The following is a 21,424-nucleotide window of genomic DNA, read 5'->3' on the forward strand; positions in this document are numbered from 1 at the left end:
ACTTCATCCAGTTTAGGAAGCATTAGGGAATCATTGGTGAAGGGACAATGGGGGCAGGAAAATTTGCTTCTCTTATTCCAATTAGGGAGCTTCACCAAGAAGGAGGAATTTCAAATTAAAAAACCAAGTTCTAATTAGTCACAGATGAAAATCCCCAAAACCACACTGATCACAACACAAATTATTAACTGAGCTCCTGAAGACCCGGGAACAAGAGGATTTTTCATTGGATAAAATGGAAATGATTTACTTTTGAAATCCTAACTACACAACCCTTTAGTCACTGATACACAATGAAGTCATCTGCTCACACTATGGGCCAAAATAACTCAAAAATGTTTTGCTATTTTCACAGATTTCTCAATTATTATTATTACTGAATATTAACTCTTCTTTTAAAAAGCCTTGTCACTGAACCTCATTGTTTTCAAGGTTCATCATCTTTATGCCACCTGGTTTGGGATTTGGCTGTAAAACTGCCACACTACAGTGATCAAAGTGTTCACCAAATCAAGAATGCAGGAGTGGACCATATGAGGTTTCCACTACTTTCTACCTTTGAATGTTCTAAAAATACGTGTGCACAGGGTCGTCTGAAATCATGTCTTACTGAGTAAATTAACGTGGGGAAAGAAATGCTATTGTACCCTATACACAATACAGTCCATAGAAGAAGACTGGATTATTGACTCTGGCATTACAACATCCCTCACGGGAAGGCTATTAACGTTGTGTGCTATAGTCTTCAGTTTAAATCACAAAAAATTAACTTGGCTAATAGAAAAGATGGAAAGCTGCGTTTTAAAAAAGAATTATTAACTAGAACATGCATTTTTCAAATTCATTTTACAACTTAAAGTGACTACTACCCATTCTAACACAAAGTGTAGCCTCTTGAAGCTTAATTCTCTCACCTCCCAATTTAATTTGCTCTAGACAGTCTGAAGGGACCACAATTCAATTCTTCAAAAAGGCAAGGATCTAAATCATTTCCAGATTTGCCTCTGTTAGTCTAAAATTCTTGCATTAATAAAATGACTATGGAAATAGTAAACTATATTGACATGCTTATCTATTAAAGTAGCTGCAAAAAGAAAAGTAGTCATTTGTGAAAGAAAAAGGAGAGAAATAGAACAATAACAGGAAAAAAGTTCTTTTGGACTTAATCTCATCTGTGAATAATTAGAAAAATTTAAGTTGATTTGGAAAGGGTGGAGAAAGACTCTGAAGAGATAGGATTACAGTCTCTTTCACTTTGATCTATTAAAAATGAAGAAAATGAGGAAAAAGACACATACAGTGCGTGTGCGCACACATACACACACCCTCAATCACCAACAGCAACTAACCGTCGTCCCCTTTTTTCCTATGGTTAGGGTTAGATAAAGTTTGTGTTCAGTTCTTTGATTAAAACAAAATAAAGAAACAAAAAATAACTATTTTCACTCTACTTTGACTCACAATAACTCTTTCAATTTTTTGGTCTAATGGAACTCATCATTCACAGTTAAGGAGGAACTAACTCTGTATCATTAAAGATTTGTTCAAAATCTCTCTCTCCACATTTCAAAATAAAGGCCTAATCCAAAATTCTGTAATAGGCAAATATTAACGACACGAATTCCATCAGAATGATGGTTCCCTTTTATATCCTCTAATAACTATTAAGTTTTATAGCTGGAGTTCCTCATATTTCTTTTTTAAATAAATTTGCCATATTTTCGTATTTTTTTTAAAAAAAAAAGGACTTCATTTTTTTGCCTGCTCTTTCTCCCAAATCCCTCCAGTAAGTAGCTGTATATTTTAGTTGCAGGTCCTTCTAGTTGTGGCATGTGGGACACCGCTCCAACATGGCCCGACGAGCAGTGCCTCATCCATGCCCAGGGTCCGAACCGGCAAAACCCCAGGCTGCTGCTGCAGAGTGCGTGCACCCAACCACTCGGCCCAGAGCCAGCCCAGACTGCACGCTTATTGAAGAAATTCTTGTCGAAGAAAATTTAAGAGTTACATATAAGTACAAAACAATTCAACTATTCAGAGATAATTTTAAGTTATTTTGTATATTTACCTCTGTTTCATATAAAATATATTTTTTTAATTTAATATATTGTTCCCCAAACTGGTATTTAAAGAACATTCGTCTGGGAGATGTTAATATTATATTAAAATCTGTTCCACTAAAAACAGTGTTCTGTGGTATAAAATGATATAAAACAGTTTAAGCAAAGTTAGCAGATGCCTTTATTACAGGATTTCTCAGAGCCTATAAGCTGCTAACATTTATCATGACTTTTCAAATCATAATAAACGACTTAGAAAGCAAGTCATAACAAATCTAGGGAGCAAGCAGCTTCCCATATTTATTTCTGACTTCATATATTTTCCTTGTTTATCTATTAGCATCCAGCTGGGAAACTCTAAAACTATAGTGTATGGGAAGGACATTTCCACATCATTAAATATTTTCAAAACCACGATTTTAAGGCTATAAATTATTACTACATTTAAGCCTCTCATAGATTACTAGATTTTTTCCAATTTCTGTTATCCTTATACATAAACCTTATTATATACACATTACTCCTTTAGATAAAGTGCTAAGCTTTTTAAGAAAATGTTACCTATCTAAATGACTGTACATTTCAAGCAGCACTTTTTCACTGAACTTATGTCAAAAGTGTGTCACTTGGTTAATATTTGTTAATTTCATTGGCACAAAAGGAGAACTCTTATTTTCATTTACATTTCTTTGCATAACCCTAAGGCTGGATTTTTTCATATTTTTATCAGCCATTTATATTTATCTTTCTTAGACTGGGTTTTCAGTTCTCTCTCCCTATGTTTATCTCTTACCTCATTGTTTTCACCTCTTGATCCTTCTCTGAAATCTAAGAAAGTTCCTCAAGTTTCTTCTTCACAGCACTGATTTAGTTTTTCAAAACATTAATTATTCTTTCTTGCCTCCTCTGCAGACCTAAATCCCACTCTCCTAATCTTTGTGTTCCTTGCAATCTTTCCCCACCTTTATGAAAACATGAGCTTGTTCTCTCCTTACAGCTCTCTGCTGCAGTTTCATAGCTACCATATCATCTACCCTCTGTTATGCTGTTTTCTAAATGTTCTTCTAGTATTGTAAATATTTCCAAAAATGTGCCTTTCTCTTGCATCGTCAGGACCATAGGCCTTTATCCTGAAGTGGAGCATTGTTAACAGGCCCCACGTTGCTGAATTTTTCTACTTCCTCTTCCTCTGATGATGATGATGATGTCTACCATCAGAGGGCTTGGCCTGGCTCACTGGGCTCTTCAATGGGTATAGAAACCCCACTTCACTGCTGTAGCAGGAATGGAGACAGATATGAAGAGTTATAAACCCAACTCTCAGCGACTGTCAGGCATTAATTTATAGCTGGTCTTCTGGACTGCAGAGGGGCCTTCTCCTTAAACATCACCGGTCTGATAAAGGATCACCTGAAGACTCAGATGCCTACCCTTCAGTTCTCCGTTCCCATCCTGGGCCCTCTACCTGAAGAGACCTCTTCCTTTCAGGATGCAGTAGTCGGCGGCTCCAACTCTCCCAGTCCTTCAGGTTCTTGCCACCTTCTACGTTCTCACGGCTGCAGGACGGATGCATAAAGACGTAAGAGAATGGAGGCATAAGGGATGGTAACATTACAGCTTCCTCAGAAAAAGAGCACCCCTGCAGCAGATGGAGAGCTGCCTCATTTTTCATAATGGGCATCGGAGCAAGCAGCAGAGGTTACACAAGCAGCAAATTACACTTCCCACTTGAAACCGGCTGGGCTGCTTCATGAGACAAGCCTGTTCTTCCCAGGCCCCAGCTCCTTGTAGGTGGAGGAAGTGGCACCAAAATTCCTAGCAAATGAGTCAGTCTTTTCTATTGGCTTGTTTGTTTTCTGGGTCTTCATTGATCTTTTACCAGAAAATTGGAAGAGGCTGTGTCAGCAACTGCAACCAAATGCTATTTTTAATGGGAAGCCTCTGTCAATTTTAAATGTAAGTTAAAATCTGATCATTTCACTGTCAAGCACATGAAGCACTCATTTGATCCATTCATATAACTTCATTTATTTTAAACACATTTATTAATGCTGGAAAGAACCCACAGGAGATTAGAAAGCACTGCTTATCTAGGAGTCACAGACGCCACCAGTGGCAGCAATGCAAACCCCGCTTCTTGGCTGGTAACTAGCACCAGAAAGACAAAAAGCAGGCTTTCCCATCAGCTGAAGTTGAAGGTGGTTAACGAAAAATAATTATTATCCTCTGCCTTTGGGGTTTTGTTATTCATACAGTTTTTGTTAAGTACGTGGCAGCGTTTTCATAGTTTCTATCCTCTTTCTATTCCAGACCACACAGGCAGACTAGACTCACTTGCTTATCACTGATGAGCATCATGATGTTGGCAATATTGAAGTACTTAGCCCTCATCAATTTCTCATTGCCATTTTGACACTTAACTAACACCAAGTAGAATTTCTCTGTATAATTTACTTTTATATCCCATATATCTACTTGACTCAAAAGAAGGGAAAATAAGAGGAGGTACAGAAAAACAGGTTATTAGAAAACAAATAGGGAAAGTTTCTCTATAGGTTTGTGCTAGACATGTTTTAACAGTGATGATCTACCTTTGAAAAGACTCACCCAAACACCACTGCAATTTAAGAGCAATTGCTGTAGAGTCAGAGAAACCCGAGTTTAAATCTCGCTCTTCTACTTAATAGTTGCATGACCTTGAGCAAGGTAATTAACCCCTCTATGGCTCTGATTTCTTTTTTGTAAAATGAAGATATTAATAATATCTGTTTCATCAGATGGTTAGCAGACTTAAAAATAAGAGATAAGGTAAGCAACATCATAACTCTTAGATAAGTGCTCTATAAATGTTTGGTGTTATTATCAATCCCCCACACATTTTAAAATAAAACAATCTTTACATGAAGTGGAATTCCACTCAAAAAAGATGAAAGGATCTCTTTGGTAATCACCCACAATGGTGTATTAGCAACTGTTAATTTGCTTAAAACTTTATTTTACATATAGATTATTAGAGATCACACCATTCAATGTATACTAAGTATATTCTGAGATAAATGTGAATCCCTTGTCTTTACTGATTATACTGAAGTATAAGATAGAAAAAGCAGATAGATTAAAGAAGAGGAAAAAGAAACTGATGCTTTAGAAAGTAGGGCCTAAGCTTAAAAGCTTAGCCTAGAGCAAAAGTTCTCAGGAGAATCACCTAGGCCAGGCCTTTCTTTCTTTTAAAATAAGTTCTCGCGTTCTGGGCTTGCACAATGACTAGGGAGTATTATCTGCTTTTCATGGGCCGAGGAGAGGCTTGCTATGTTTGCTGTAATACAAAGGAGAGTTTCAAACAGAATTTTCTCGGGTCCTCACGACTTCTGAATGAATGGCTAGAGAGTCATGAGGGTGAAAAATATGTTTATAATTATCTGAGTCTAGAACCTTACCCTATTTTACATAAACACATAGTACTTATGGAAAATTTTTAATACACATTGAATTTTTCAAGAAAAACAACTACGTGAGTCAAAGGATTTGTTTTGTTCAGAGCCTCATCAAAATCGATTCACCATATCAAAAAGTTGCACCCTCCATCTCAAAACTGTGTGTTGCTTTTAAGTTGCTGATACAAATTTTTTTAGCCTGCACCTGTAGCTGTGGTCTTCACAGTGATGCTACACACACATACAGGAAACTAACTACTTCATTATTCCTGATACGTCACGCCCAAGCTTTTCCATATTGAAATTCATGTTGTTTTTGAAAATGTATTTGTTAAAATTTTTTTTATCTTTTTTTTGGAAGATTAGCCCTGAGCTAACATCCGTGCCCATCTTCCTCTACTTTATATGTGGGACGCCTACCACAGCATGGCTTGCCAAGCGGTGCCATGTCTGCACCCGGAATCCAAACCGGCGAACCCCAGGCCACCAAAGCTGAACGTGCAAAATTAACTGCTGAGCCACCAGGCCGGCCCCTAAAATTTTTTATAAAAAATAAATGTTCATTTAATTTCTCCTTTATATTACAATAGGATTAAGGTGGGGTATCATATCAACTTTTTATCATTTCAGGACACTAGAGAACTGTTATAAAACAGATGAGGCAGCATGGGGTTTGAAGAAATAGACAGCTAGCAAGAATACAGAGTTTCACAGTAGTCCTCAAACATGAAGTGAGCCCAGAGGAAATGCAAATAACTCAAACAGCACTCTTCCTTCAACTACAGGCTGAATAAGAGTAAGTTTAACTTGCAGTAAGAATTTAGGCTGGGTATTTAAAACACCACCCTGAAGAAAAGGACTTTGAATCACCAGAATACTGAGAAATTTCTTATCAGCATATTTAAGTCATTTAAGAATGTGATGAGCAAAGCTTTCTTAAAAATTAAATTGGACTGTCAACTGGGGCAATTCTATAACTAGGCATCTAATGTTGGTTTTAAATTTTTTTAATGTTTCAAAATGAATTCATACAAACTCAGTCTTCAGTAACAGGTATAGTGCTTTTACAACTTTTGGAGACACTGGGGGTTACACTGTGATACACGTTCAGAGAGTGTGCAGCTTGATGGCGGCTACTGCTGATAGCCTAACCAGGACCACCTCCCCCCTCCTCAAGGAAAAAGAAAAGTAAAAAGAAACACACAAAAAAACCCACTGGCCCTGAAAATAGCAAAGCTTATTTTGGATATCTCTTAATCCAAGTACAACAAAAGTTACTTTAAGAAAAATGAACTCAGTATCACACATCCATTGCTTTAAGGATAATACAAGATACACCAACCTCCATATGTATTCTCATTACAGAAATATCATAAAACCACTTGCATCTTTCATCAAAAATTTTAATGCAGGATAAAAAGTAGTTCATTAAACTTTGACATTCACAATCAGAAATGGGTGAAGCTGGTCAAAAGGTACAAACTTCCAGTTTCAAAATAAATTAAGTCCTGGGATATAATGTACAGCATGGTGACTACAGTTAATAATACTGTATTGTATATTTGAAAGTTGCTAAGAGGGTAAATCTTAAAACCTCTCATCCAAGAAAACAACTGTAACTATATGTGGTGATGGATATTAACTAGACACTGTGGTGATCGCAATACATCCAAGTGTCGAATCATTTTGTTGTACACCTGAAATGTGTCAATTATCTCGTTTTAAAAAAACTAAAATTCAGTTAAAAAGTTTGTATTCTCAGCTTTTTGAATATGTTAATTCAATCAATAAAAATCTCTAGAGGTCACAATCTCACATGTACGGCAGCTGTACAGGTCAGGCTGCAAAGTGGCACGAGTCTTTCCCAAGGGAATTTTTTATTATTTTTACTCCATTAACTCCATGTTATGAAAAATTGAGTAAACTAAACAAATTTCCCTTTTTAAGTAATAAATAACATTTGCTCATGTTTAATAAATCAAGAATATACTACTGCAAATCAGTGCATATGACCAGTGGTACCAATCTGTGTTTGTAGGTCCCTGGGAGTCTGAAAACCCCAGACTGGAGACCAGAATATATTAGTTTCTAAAAAAAAAATATGGCATTAAGAGCAAATCAATTTTTCACAAATGGACTTTCAATTTTAAACTACCCAATATTTCTTTGCCTAAATCCCAGAATTTTTCCTGTAGCTGAAATTCCACACATGGTCTCCATATCCCCAAAGCAATGCCCTTTCCAGATGAGTTCATAAGAACAGAACTCTGTTTCTTCGAAGTCAGCAAGCTATTTATAAAAACTACAGTAGCCCCCGAGGGAAGGTCAATTGGCAAGTATAAAATTATATATAGTCTAGTAGTTGCTCTGCCTTTTTTTAAGGAGGAGAATTAAGACAAAGATGATAAAAAAAAAAATAAGCTACATGGAATATGATAATTTTAATGTGGGTGCTCGTCATTATAAGAAGAAAATGCTACCGATTAATTTTCATGGCCCTATAAAATATTTGAGTCCCCTACTGAACTGGCAAGTACATATATGTAATAAAACCAATTATGTACTTTCACTACCATCACTACCATTTGGAACTAGAAAACGCAACACGTTAAGTGTTAAAATATCTTATTTTTAGCAATATTAAAATATAGCTTACTAGTTTATAGGTTCTCTAATATATAGATGGTTTATATTGAATATATGCTAAAATTTCTACCATTGCTTAAAATTAGACACATAGTAACGTCCATATGTGTGTGTGTGTGTATATATTTTTTTCTATCTATACAGCTTACTCGAATAACTTTTCTTCCAAATATTCACTTAAGCCCACAGATGATATTCAAAACGCTGTCCAACTGATATGGCCTACATATATCCAATAAGAAGGGAGGCTGGCCATAAAGGACCAAGACAGCCAAGCCAGTGTGTGCTGGCTGAGTACTGTACCTCCCCACACCTCACCCACCTGCACTAACCATATTCATTACGTATTTGTAAGAAATACTAATTGCTCTGAGTACAAATAGGTAAGAAGGGGAAATGTGTTCACGTTTAGCACGATTTACCAGAAAATCTCTACTTTCTTCATCTCTATTCCCATCCTATATGACCACTGCTCCTTAGGGGCTTGCTTACATTCATGCAACAAATATTTATTGATAACCTACTATGGGCCAGACACTGTGGCAGGGGCATCTGGGAGACGGAGATGTACAAAACAAACAAGGTCCCACGTTCACAGAGTTTCCACACAAGTTCGTAATCTAGGTGGAGAGAATAAATGTGTGTCTGCATGTTGTGGTTCCTTATGCCATTGTCTGGTCCTTACTATGTGGCGAGCACTGAACTAACAGCTTTGCAGTTACCTCAGTTGACTCATGTGTGTTCGTATAAACACATATACACAAAAATTCAAGTAACCAAGAAGGAAGGAATATAAAATAACAATAGAACCAATATTACAGATAAAATATAATTAATAGCTATATAAATCAGAAGTATGTGTTCAGAGAATATCAGTTACTGAACTACAAGAAAACTAAATTAATTCAGGGAACGGATAGAACAAAAGTAACTTCATATCAAGGACAAAAAGCATTTTCTAATACTAATAGTGAATACTTCTCCAAAACTAAATTCTACTGCCATTGAATTCTAAGCTTTTAATCTAAGATAACTCGTGTCTACATGAATCTACCGCAAAATTTAAATCAGAACTATATTTCTACACATGCAACTTAAAGAAATTTGGGTTAACCGTATTTCTGAATTCTAAAGCCCAGCAAGTTATAAATCATTCAACATTACCTTCTTTCTCCAGCTTTCATGGAAACCAATGAACTGGTTTGACAAAGAGTTAATCTCAACTTTTCTTATCAAAATTACTTAAATTTGGAAGTCTGGCATATCCCTTTGTGAGGATGTTGACTTTCATGGACTGACTGATGAATTTCCATAATCTACTGAGTTTACCAATGGGGCTTGATTAATGCTCATTAATCCTATGAGAATCTTCCCTTCACCAGCAAAAAGACAGTTGTAATATTTGCTAATTTACACAAAAGTCTGTGAATTGCCATTGGAAATAGAAGCATCTATTTATTTATTTAATAAACATTTAATGAGCACCTTCTACAATACACATTTAAAGAGTACATGCCAGTCACTGTGCTGGCCACATCCAGGCAAGTAAGGCTACTCACTGCCCTAATGGGAAATGGAAGATAGAAGAAATGCAAGTACATATTCCAAGCAGGAAAGGACAAAAAATCCAGATAGAAAAAGAGATTCAAGATATAAAAGCAACCTGGGCTCTCTATACGGAAGAGGTCTCAGAAAAAACAGGGGTAGAAGGCCAGACCACAGGCAGCGGGATCAGCCTCTGACAGAAGAGGTGCACTATTTCCTCTGAGGCAAGAGTGATGACCTGAGGTTCACAGACCCTCAAAAAGGTTCAGACACAGAATGCATGATGGGGGAAAAGATTTCATCTCTCTTTTTAGGAACGTTTAACTGAAATTTAGTATTTCCTTTAATTATGAAAGTAGGCAACAAATCACAGTACCAATACCAACGACCTTGTCACCATCGGCAATCACAAACATTTCATATCATATCTTAGCTCTTACAGATATCTCGGAACATTGTTTATTTATTAAGTACTTTCAAATTAAGGCAGTCATGCGACCTACCACTAGAACTTGTTGAACACACAATAAAGACTCACATATTATTATATCACATTTGCCTTTTAGATTTTTTAAAACGATCTCATTAATTGGTTTCCTTTGTAATACTCTGAGTTTTTATTCATTTAAAAATTATCTTGAGGAGGGGACCCACAGGCTTCCCTCGTCTGCCACAGAGACCCAAGCACAGAAGAGGAAGACCAACTGCTCTGAAGCATGAAGGATTTTAAAAATAAAGGCAAGAAGGGTTATGTGGTAATCTCCTTCGTCTCAACTCTTTAGTCAAAGTCTGCTGCACACAGAGCCCTTCTGCTCACGGTGCAGTGCAGACCAAAGGAAAGCTATCAGCAAGAACCAGGAGGAAGGGAAAGAGCAAGTCGGGGACAAGCCCTCTATGCACTGTAGCTTTGGACTAAAGGTCGAAACAAGTGGAGAGAGAATACAACATATCTTAGGACAGGCAAGAGCTGTTACAATAATCCATTGACCACTGGCCTTTCACTTTGTTTCCAGGACTGCCTTCTTTCCCCAGCCCCCCCTTCCTTCTCGTTCCCACACCCTTAAATATTCTGTCTAGGACAGCCCACAGAAACTAAAAAACAAAAACTAGCTAACTAAATAAATAAAACACACACCAGAAAAACCCTCTTACTTTATCATGGCCACCACACCTAATTACCAACCTGCATCTGTGACCACACGTTCCACCTTTCCTCCTAGGGAGAACAAACAGTCTGCGTGCTTATCCAAGACCACCTCTCCCACAGTCCCCTCTTTTTTGCACTAGATCCCATCTCCTCTGGTATCTCAAGGACAGCAGTAAAACAGTTCCCCCCTCTCTCTCGTATTTCTCTACTGGATCATTACCATGCTGGATTTACTTTTATTTTTCAGAAAACAAAAACTTCTCTTGTCCTCATTTCCTACTCCAAATACCACTCATTTCTCAGTTCCTTTTTTCCTCAAGAGAATTGTTGACACTTGCTGCCTGGCAATTCCTTCCTCCACTCTTTCCCTCTCTTGAAACCAACCCGAACAGGCTTTCTCTCAACCCTACAGCCTGCTTTCTCAAGGTCACCCGCTGACCCTGCATGTTGCTGTACTTTAAACAGGATTTAACTAAGGTTATCAATTCCACTCCCTCACAATACGTTCATCACATGGCTGCCTGGAGTCACAGTCTCCTGACTGCCCTTCACCTCACTCCTTTTCGTCCTCCTTTGCTGGTTCTTCCTCATCTCTTCAACTTACAAACCTCAGAATGCACTAGGATCAGTCTTCACATTTCTTTTCTATCTACACCCATTCTCTAAATGGTCCCATCCAGTCTAGTGGCTTTAGGTAAATCCTATAGGCTAATGAAACTCAAATTTCTATCTTCAGCCACTCTCCTCCCTCAAGTCTAGCCTCACATATCCATTTCAATTGACATTTCAACATGTCTAAAAATGAACTCCTGACTTCACCCAGTCCTTCGCCTCTCAGTCTCCGTTGGCCCCATAAATGGGAACCTCATCCTTTGATCTAGAAAAATCCTTGTACTTGTTCTTGATGCCTCCCTATCATTTATCTCCCACATCCAATTCAAATTCTTCCAGTTCTTCCTTTAAAATGCTTCCTGAATTTTACTTTTTCTCATCAGTTTCACTCATGCCAACCTGGCTCACACAGACTGGTATAGGAGACTCCAGCAGGTCTCTCGATTCCCATCTGCTCTCCTAACATTACTCTCCAGGCAGCAGCCAGAACCATCTTTTAAAAACCAATGACAACTCATATTACTCATTTGATTAAAACATTCCAATGATTTTCTGCATCACTAAAAATACAAGCAAAGTCCTTAAGACTGCCTACAAGTCTGAACATGATCTAGCTGCCTGTTATCCCTCTGAACGTCCCCTTGTACGCCCCGCTGGATCACTCCCTGCAGGCAGGCTGGCCTCCCTGCTACCATTCAAGGATGTCAGTCACACTGTTGCCTTGGGGTATCTGCACTTGTGCTCCACTCTGCCAGGATCATATTCCCCAACATAAAATAAACTGTACCTCACTACTAATATATGACAATCCCTGCAGTGATCAATTCTTTAAAATAACTTTTTTCCCCTTTTTGATACTTCTGTTACTGAAAAATGGCCCTGTTGAATACTTTGGGGGATTATTATAGAGAACTGTTATATAGAAATTCTATGAATTTTAATTCCCCTCCTAAAATGGATTTCATAAACTCAATAAAAAGCTTAACTGAAATTTAGCTTTACTTTTCTTCGAATTCCTAACTGAATCCAAAGATAATGACAGGCTAGAACTGCACTTATTTACCAATACTTCAACTATATTAAACTGGATATTTTTATGCTTATGTCTATTGCAATTTGCAAGACATCTTTTGATATACTTGATAAGGTAACAAAGATTAAATACACATTCTTGGGGGGAAATGAATTCCTCTAAATTCCTTCCCTATATCTTGATCCTCTATTAAGTCAAAATAATAACACTCCCTCATTTAGTATTTCTTCTTAAAGATTACAGGTAAATGCACTAGAGCCCAATATTTTTGCTTATACTTAGAGAATATCGTAAATAAAAATTGGTTTTGTAACACCCAGGGAAAAAAAGCAACAAAATGGCAACAAATACATGTTTATCAATAGCTACTTTAAATGTCAATGGACTAAATGCTCCAATCAAAAGATCATGGAGAGCCAACTGGATAAAAAAAACAAGACCCATATATACGCTGCATACAAGAGACACACTTCAGACCTAAAGACACTCACAAACTGAAAGTATAGGAAAAGATACTCCATGCAAATGGCAAAGAAAAGAAAGTGGGGGTAGCAATACTTATATCAGAAAAAGTAGACTTTAAAACAAAAACTGTAACAAGAGACAAAGAAGGGCACTACATAATGATAAAGGGAACAATCTAACAAGAGAATATAACACTTGTAAATAGCTATGGACCCAACATAGGAGCAGCTAAATATATAGAGCAATTATTCACAGACATAAAAGGAGAAACAGACAGTAACACAATAATAGTAGGGGACTTTAACACTCCACTTACACCAATGGATAGATCATCCAAACAGAAGACCAATCAAGAAACAATGGCCTTAAACGACACATTAGACCAGATGGACTTAGGAGATATATAGAGAACATTATATCCAAACACTGCAGAATACACATTCTTTTCAAACACACATGGAACATTCTCCAGAAATGATCATGTATTACACCACAAAACAAGTCTCAATAAATTTAAGAAGATCAAAATAATACTAAGCATCTTTTCTGATCACAAAGGTATGAAACTAGAAATCAACTACAGGAAGAAAACCAGAAAAGCCACAAAAATGTGGAGATTAAACAACATGTTACTGAACAACAACTGGGTCAATGAAGAAATCAACAGAGAAATCAAAAAATACCTGGGCACAAATGAAAATGAAAATATGACATGCCAAAATCTATGGGATACAGCAAAAGTGGTTCTAAGAGGGAAGTTTATAGCAATTCAGGCCTACCTCAACAAACAAGAAAAATCTCAAACAATCTAACAGTGCACCTAAAGGAACTGGAAAAAGAAGAACAAAGCCCCAAATCAAAAGAAGGAAGGAAATAATAAAAATCAGAGTAGAAAGAGAGACTAAAAAAACAACAGAAAAATCAATGAAACCAAGAGCTGGTTCTTTGAAAAGATAAACAAAATTGACAAACCTTTAGCTAGAGTCACCAAGAAAAAAAGAGAGAAGGCTCAAATAAATAAAATCAGAAATGAAAAAGGAGAAATTACAACAGACACCTCAGAAATACAAAGGATTATAACAGAATACTATGAAAAGTTATATGCCAACAAATTGGATAATCTAGAAGACATGAACAAATTCTTAGAATCATACAACCTTCCAAAACTGGATGAAAAGAAGTAGAGAATTTGAATAGACAAATCATCAGTAAGGAGATAGAAACAGTAATCAAAAATCTCTCAAAAAATAAAAGTCCAGGACCAGATGGCTTCCCTGGTGAATTCTACCAAACATTCAAAGAATACGTAACACCTATATTTCTCAAACTCTTCCAAAAGATTCAAGAGGAGAGAAAGCTTCCTAACTCATTCTACAAAGCCAACATTATCCTGACACCAAAACCAGACAAGGGCAACGCAAAAAAAGAAAATTACAGGCCAGTATCACTGATGAACATCAATGCAAAAATCCTCAACAAAATACTAGCAAATCAAATACAATAATACATTAAAAAGATGACACATCATGATCAAGTGGGTTTTATTCCAGGTACGCTGGGATGGTGTAACATCCACAAATCAATCAACGTGATACACCACAATAACAAAATGAAGAATAAAAATCACATTATTATCTCAACAGATGCAGAGAAAGCATTTGACAAGACACAGCATCCATTTATGATAAGAACTCTAAATAAAACGGGTATAGAAGGAAAATACCTCAACATAATAAAGGCCATATATGACAAACCCACAGCTAAGATCATTCTCAATGGAGAAAAACTGAAAGCTATCCCCTCTAAGAACAGGAACCAGACAAGGATGCCCACTGTTGCCACTCTTATTTAACCTAGTATTGGAAGTCCTAGCCAGAGCGATCAGGCAAGAAAAAGAAATAAAAGGGATCCAAATTGGAAAAGAAGAAGTGAAAGTGTCAGTCTTTGCAGATGACATGATTTCATATATAGAAAACTCTAAAAAATCCACTAAAAACCTTTTAGAAATAATAAATGAATACAGTCAAGTCACAGGATACAAAATCAACATACAAAAATAGGTTGCATTTCTATACACTAACAACAAAGTAACAGAAACAGAAATTAAGAATACAATCCCATTTATAATTACAACAAAAAGAATAAAATATCTAGGAATAAATTTAACCAAAGACGTGAAAGATCTGTACACCAAAAACTATAGAACAGTGTTGAAAAAAACTGAAGAAGACAAAGAAATGGAAAGATATTCCATGCTCTGGGATTGGAAGAATTAATATAGTTAAAATGTCCATACTTCCCAAAGCAATCTATGGATGCAATGCAATCTCTATTCACAGAAATAGAACAAGGAATTCTAAAATGTATATGGAAGAACAAAAGACCCCTAATAGCCAAAGGAATCCTAAGAAAAAGAACAAAGCTGGAGGTATCACACTCCCTGATTTCAAAATCTTCTACAAAGCTATAGTAACCAAAACAGTACGGTACCAGCACAAAAAGAAACACACAGATCAATGGAACAGAACTGAGAGCCCAGAAAAAAACCCACACATCTACAGACAGCTAACATGTGACAAGGGAGCCAAGAGCATATGGTGTTAGGCAAACTGGACAGCTACATACAAAGGAATGAAAGTAGACCATTAACTTACACCATGCACAAAAATCAACTCACAATGGATTAAAGACTAGAATGTAAGACATGAAACCATGAAACGTCTAAAAGAAAACATAGGCAGTACGCTCTTTGACATCGGTTTTAGCAACATATTTTCAAGTACCATGTCTGATCAGGCAAGGGAAACAAAAGAAAAAATAAACAAATGGGACTACATCAAACTAAAAGGCTTCTGCACAGCAAAGGAAACCAACAACAAAATGAAAAGACGACCTAACAATTGGGAGAAGATATTTGCAAACCATCTATCAGATAAGGGGTTAATATTCAAAATATACAAAGAAATCATACGTCTCAACAACAAAAAAACTAACAATCCAATTTAAAAATGGGCAAAAGATCTGAACAGAGAATTCTCCAGAGAAAATACACAGATGGCCAACAGCACATGAAAACATGTTTGACATCATTAACTATCAGGGAAATGTAAATCAAACCTACAATGAGATATCACCTCACTACAGTCAGAACGGCTATAATTAACAAGACAGGAAACAACGAGTGTTGGAGAGGATGTGGAGAGAAGGGAACCCCTGTACACTGCTGGTGGGAGTGCAAACTGGTGTAGCCACTATGGAAAGCAGTATGGAGTATCCTCAGAAAATGAAGAATAGATCTACCATACAATCCAGCTATTCCACTGCTGGGTATTTATCCAAAGAACTTGAAAATATATCCAAAGAATTTGAAATGCATAAAGATACATGCACCCCTATGTTCATCACAGCATTATTCACAATAGCCAAGATTTGGAAGCAACCTAGGTGCCCATCAAGGGACAAATGGATAAAGAAGATGTGGTATATATACACAATGGTATACTACTCAGCTATAAGAAATGGTGAAATTCAGCCATTTGTGACAACATGGACGGACCTTGAGGGTATTATGCTAAGTGGAATAAGTCAGAGAGAGAAAGTCAAATACCATATGATCTCACTCATAAGTAGAAGATAAAAACAACAAACACATAGCAACAGAGATTGGACTGGTGGTTACCAGAGGGGAAGGGGGGAGGTAGGAAGGGAAAAGGGATGATTAGGCACACATGTGTGGTGACGGATTGTAATTAGTCTCTGGGTGCTAAACATGATGCAATATACACAGAATTTGAAAGATATTATGATGTACACCTGAAAGTTATAGAATGTTATAACCCAATCTTACTGCAATAAAGACAATAAAAAAATAATAAATCAATTTTTAAAAATTGGTTTCATAAAATTTAAATAGAGGATATAAACACAAGGTAGAAACTTTAGGTTGTGAGTGAAACAAAGAGCAGTCTCCCCAAGTTCTGAAAACAGTCTTTCTTAAAAATAAGAATTTCCTGGTTACTGTCAGTCTCATCGTTTCTGACTTAGCAACCTATTTTGAACTGCCTTAAAATCCGAAAACATTCTGATATTGAATTGCCCGGTGGCATAGTGGTTAAGTTCACATGCTCGGCTTTCGTGGCCCGGGGTTCATGGGTTGGGATCCCAAGTGCAGACCTACACACCACTCATCAAGCCATGCTGTGGCAGTGTTCCACATACAACACAGGGGGAGACTGGCACGGATGTTAGCTCAGTGACAAACTTCCTCAAACAAAAAGGGTGAGCTTGGCAACAGATGTTAGCTCTGGGCCAAAGTTCCTCACCAAAAATAAATAGATGAATAAATTTGAATAAATATAAACAGCCTAGAAAAAAATACTTCCTCGTATAACTTTCTACCCAATTATTTTAAATTCTTTAAATTATGTATTTAAATCCTCTGTACATCATCTGTGATATAATATTTTATAAAATTCTAACTATCAGCATTCCGTGATGATTTTCTTTTTCTCGTCCTTTAGTGTTAACATTCTATTTTGCTCTCTTAGTTGTAACAACAGATAAGTCTCACAGGAGCTAAACCAGAAGAACCAGCACAATTACTAATCGAATCCTTCCTCCTCCTTCCTCTCTGGATTCTTCCTGAAGAAAAGCACAGGTAGAAATACATGGTTTCTAGGTTCTGGCCTCCTGTTATCCTCTCAGCCACATTCATCAATCTTATCAATTTGCACTCCTGATTAGTGAAAAACATGGCTCACTGAGAATTATCCACCGATCAATATGAAGTTGATTTGGAATCCAGAGCCATTACTTCTTTCTTTTTTCAGCATGTCTTTCTTCCCTAGAGCAAAACCCTGCATTGAATTAGCCTGCCTGTGTCTGGGAGTGTGCATGGACTCCAGAGAGACAGAGGCAAAGAAGATGGCAGAGAGGGAGAGACCTTGCCGGCACTCCATCTCCACAGTCTTCTGCAGCAAGGCTCGCTACACAGTACATCCCATCTTTCTGGCCCAGAGAAGGGGTTGGGTGGGGAACTGACCTGCGTTTCTCCCAGATATTGTAACCTTGAGCAGAGAAGGTGACCAAAGATAAGTCACCCACTAGAAGGATGTCTAGACACAGGTCAACAGACAACTGGCTCCAATCCTAAAGCCTCATGATTCAATTCTTCCTCTGAGTCATTCTGAATCCTCTCAACAAATCTATTTTCTTTAAGATTGGTCTCCATTTTCTGTATCTATAACAGAGGGGGCTGGGGTGGGATTTGAGGAGGAGGTAAGAAAAAACAAGCCACAATGGCAGAAGTGACAAAGTAAACAATCCACAATTAAATTATTCAAATAATTATTCAAATATTTCAAATAATGTATGATTATTCAAATCATACTGATGATTAAAAATAGAAAGGAAAGTATGTTTGTATTTACTATTTCTTCAAAGTTTTTCGTTTAGGATCCCAGCCACAGCTCATCCTTCACTACCATTCCAACAAGACTGGAAGTGCAGTATGGAATTGACAGAAGCATGAGATGAGTCTCCAAAATAAAGGAGGTCCAGGTAAGCTGCATCTCAATGAGGCTAGAGAGGAATAACTCTTAAGGCCTTCCACCCAGTCGCTGCTTCCTGAAACAAAAACAAAATTTACTCACCAGACTTCTTTTAAATAGAGCAGGTGGTGTTTCCAAAAATGCTTTTCTTTTTTTAGGACTAGCACCTGAGCTGACACCTGTTGCCAATCTTCCTTTTTTTTTTTTCCTCTTCTCCCCAAAGCCCCCCAGTACATAGTTGTAGGTCCTTCTGGCTCTGCTATGTGGGACGCCACCTCAGCATGGCTTGATGAGTGGTGCTAAGTCCATTCCCAGGATCCAAACCAGTGAAACCCTGGGCCACTGAAGTGGAGCATGCGAACTTAACCACTGAGCAATGGGGCCAGCCCCCAAAATGTTTTTTAAACGTTCTAATCTAATTTGTCATTGATAGACTAAACACATAAAACAATGACCAAGAGATAAGCCTTAAAACTCAATAGTCTGATTAGTTAAAATAAACTTCTCTAAAAACCCAGCACATTATGACCAACATACCAAGGATAAAAGAACTCCCTTCTATTATGTTATCCGTGAAGAATGGCACCATTACCATTCATTTGAAGTTAGACACCTGAAGGGAACCTGGACAGAAGAAACACATCAAAGACCCAGCGAAGCATGACTTCAAACGGTCCAGCACAGATGTGAGCTTCTGGGAAACAGCCTGCTCCGATGCCAGAGCTCACACACAGAGCTGACTGTTCATTTTCAAACCAGAAAAGTCGATGAACAGTATCACCACAAATTGTCTCATAATAAACTACCACAGATTTACCTGGCAAGGGTTTACTCTTTATTAATAGAGCAACTATGAGTCAAAACAGTGTGTAGTTGAGACCATGAACCCCAGATTCCAGCTCCCTGGGTTCTCTAGCTTGACTGTTTTTTTCCAGTTATGTGAATAATTCTGGGCAAGTTATTTATTCAGACTGGAACTTGACTTTTTCAGGGTTGATATAAATACTAAATGTGATTATATTTTAAACATTAAAACAGTACCTGGCATATAATAATCCTATTCCTGCTTGAAAACAGTTTTCTTTACTATCCAAGTCTCATACGAGATCTGGGTATCAGAGTAAATGATACCTATTTCCTAAAAACAGACAGACAGACACAAGTGTGTGTGTGTATGTGTATACATGTAAAATGAAAATATAATTAAATTTAAAAGGTACTGAACAGTACTTTCAGTGAGGCATTTTTATTAATGAAGACAGATTCTTTTTCTCTCTTATTTTTCATCCCTTAATTATCTCAGAGGAAACCTGGGGTTAAGAGTTCAACTCTAGTTTTTAAACTGTCGTGCAGGACAATTCCAGCCACTCAACACATTTACAGACTAAGTTTAATGACCTAGGGTACACAGCATGTCAAAAAATAAAGTATCCTCAGACATTTTTACCCTGGTTATTAATATTCAAGAAGCGGCTACTTCCCAAGACTGGATGTGTCACTGTGAGTAGAAGTGAACTGTGAATAACTTGCCACAATTATTGTGGCATAATTATTGTGGACAATAATTTATAAAAACCATGGCTTAAAATATCTCTAGAATATAACATTTCATAAATATCTTTGAGTGTTCTCTTTATTTTATACATCAAAATGTTTGTATTAAAGAGTCTATTAGGTAAAAATTATGTAAGACTTACTTACAAATACCTATTGGTATCAAAGGATGTTTGAAGTCACAGGTTAAATAATAGCTTTAGAGCATTCACTTTAGTCAAAGAATTAAACACAATTTTTTATTTATACTTAAGTGTATTATGGAATATAATATAAAATTATAATTAATATTTAATATAAAACAAGAGACATTAAAAAAAAAGTCTGTGCCTCAGGCTACTTGTCCAAGGTCCCTGGGGTGTGAGTTCACTGACCCTACCCACTGGTACTATGGGAACTCTTGTTTGTATTGTCAACATCTGTTTTCCCACTTCCCAAAAAGCCCTAGTTTCCACTGGGGACGTGTGTGATCCCGGGGCCCCTGACTCCATGCCCAGCCCCATGGATGAAGCCCACGGTCTAATCAGAGTGAGTCTCAGCACTTTCACTAGAATTTCTGGGATGAATGCTCTAGGCACTTACTCTGGACAATATGGCATGAAGATGTGAGGCAATGAGGACGTCCCACCTGGGGATGGCACAAACATGTGAGGCAGGGCAGAGTCCAGAGTATTTCAGAAAACGGAGCTGGATCCCGATGACACTCTGAGCCTCTGGATCAAACCTTGCCTCAGGCCTGATACACTTTAACTTTTTTATTTTGTGAGCCAGTACATCTCTTTCATTGTTTAAGAACGTTAGAGATGCATTTTCTGTAACACATAGATATTTTTGTTAAAAAGTTGAAAAAACTATGACTTAAAGCAACAGAGCAAAGATTTTATTATCCATTCATCTTTTCCACTACTCAAGTCAGTGCCTCTTTCTCTCCTCACATACTCCTCTCCCTCACTATTCCCATGTGCTTCACATCTAGAATTCCTATCAATGCACGTCCATCCCTTCCTTTATGAGTTATCTTAAAGCTGGGGCATGATCAGCCCTGAATCATCCCACCAAAATCTAAACAAAGCTGCCTTTGTTTCTGTCATGACCTTTCTTGCCATCTATATTCTACAGCCCTAAAGAATCATAGGCCATTTCTTTAGTGTGAAGAACTGTTACTATAAAAGGGGAAAGCTGAAAGCTGAACACAGATAACAGAGTTCTTCATTTACAAACAATCTGGATTGTTTTAAGTTTCTTCTTCCTGAAACGTTACACTTGAAAGTTCATTTTCAATTCTCCCTAGACTTCCACACTCTCCAGTGAGAGACACATCTTCCCCTTTATCGGCCCTCCACTACTGCCTCCTCCTATTTTGAGGAAAAGTTCTCCTT

General features: G+C 37.2%; 1 protein-coding gene across 7 annotated transcripts in view; it reads right to left on the minus strand.

Moving 5' to 3' along the window:
* The window catches only part of BMPR1B (bone morphogenetic protein receptor type 1B), a 377,788-nt gene that overhangs the window by 293,131 nt on the left and 63,233 nt on the right, over positions 1-21,424 (minus strand). For 3 of the 7 annotated variants that reach the window (XM_070262222.1, XM_070262220.1, XM_070262224.1), the window contains exon 2: positions 3,491-3,616. The exons of 3 other annotated variants lie outside the window; for them this stretch is intronic. The gene's annotated coding sequence lies outside the window, so the exon portion shown is untranslated. Of the gene's footprint in view, positions 1-3,490; positions 3,736-21,424 lie in introns of those variants that run through there. One more of the 7 variants, XM_070262226.1, reaches the window with a different exon arrangement.

This window comes from Equus caballus, chromosome 3, assembly GCF_041296265.1.
Source record: "Equus caballus isolate H_3958 breed thoroughbred chromosome 3, TB-T2T, whole genome shotgun sequence".
NCBI lineage: Eukaryota > Metazoa > Chordata > Mammalia > Perissodactyla > Equidae > Equus > Equus caballus.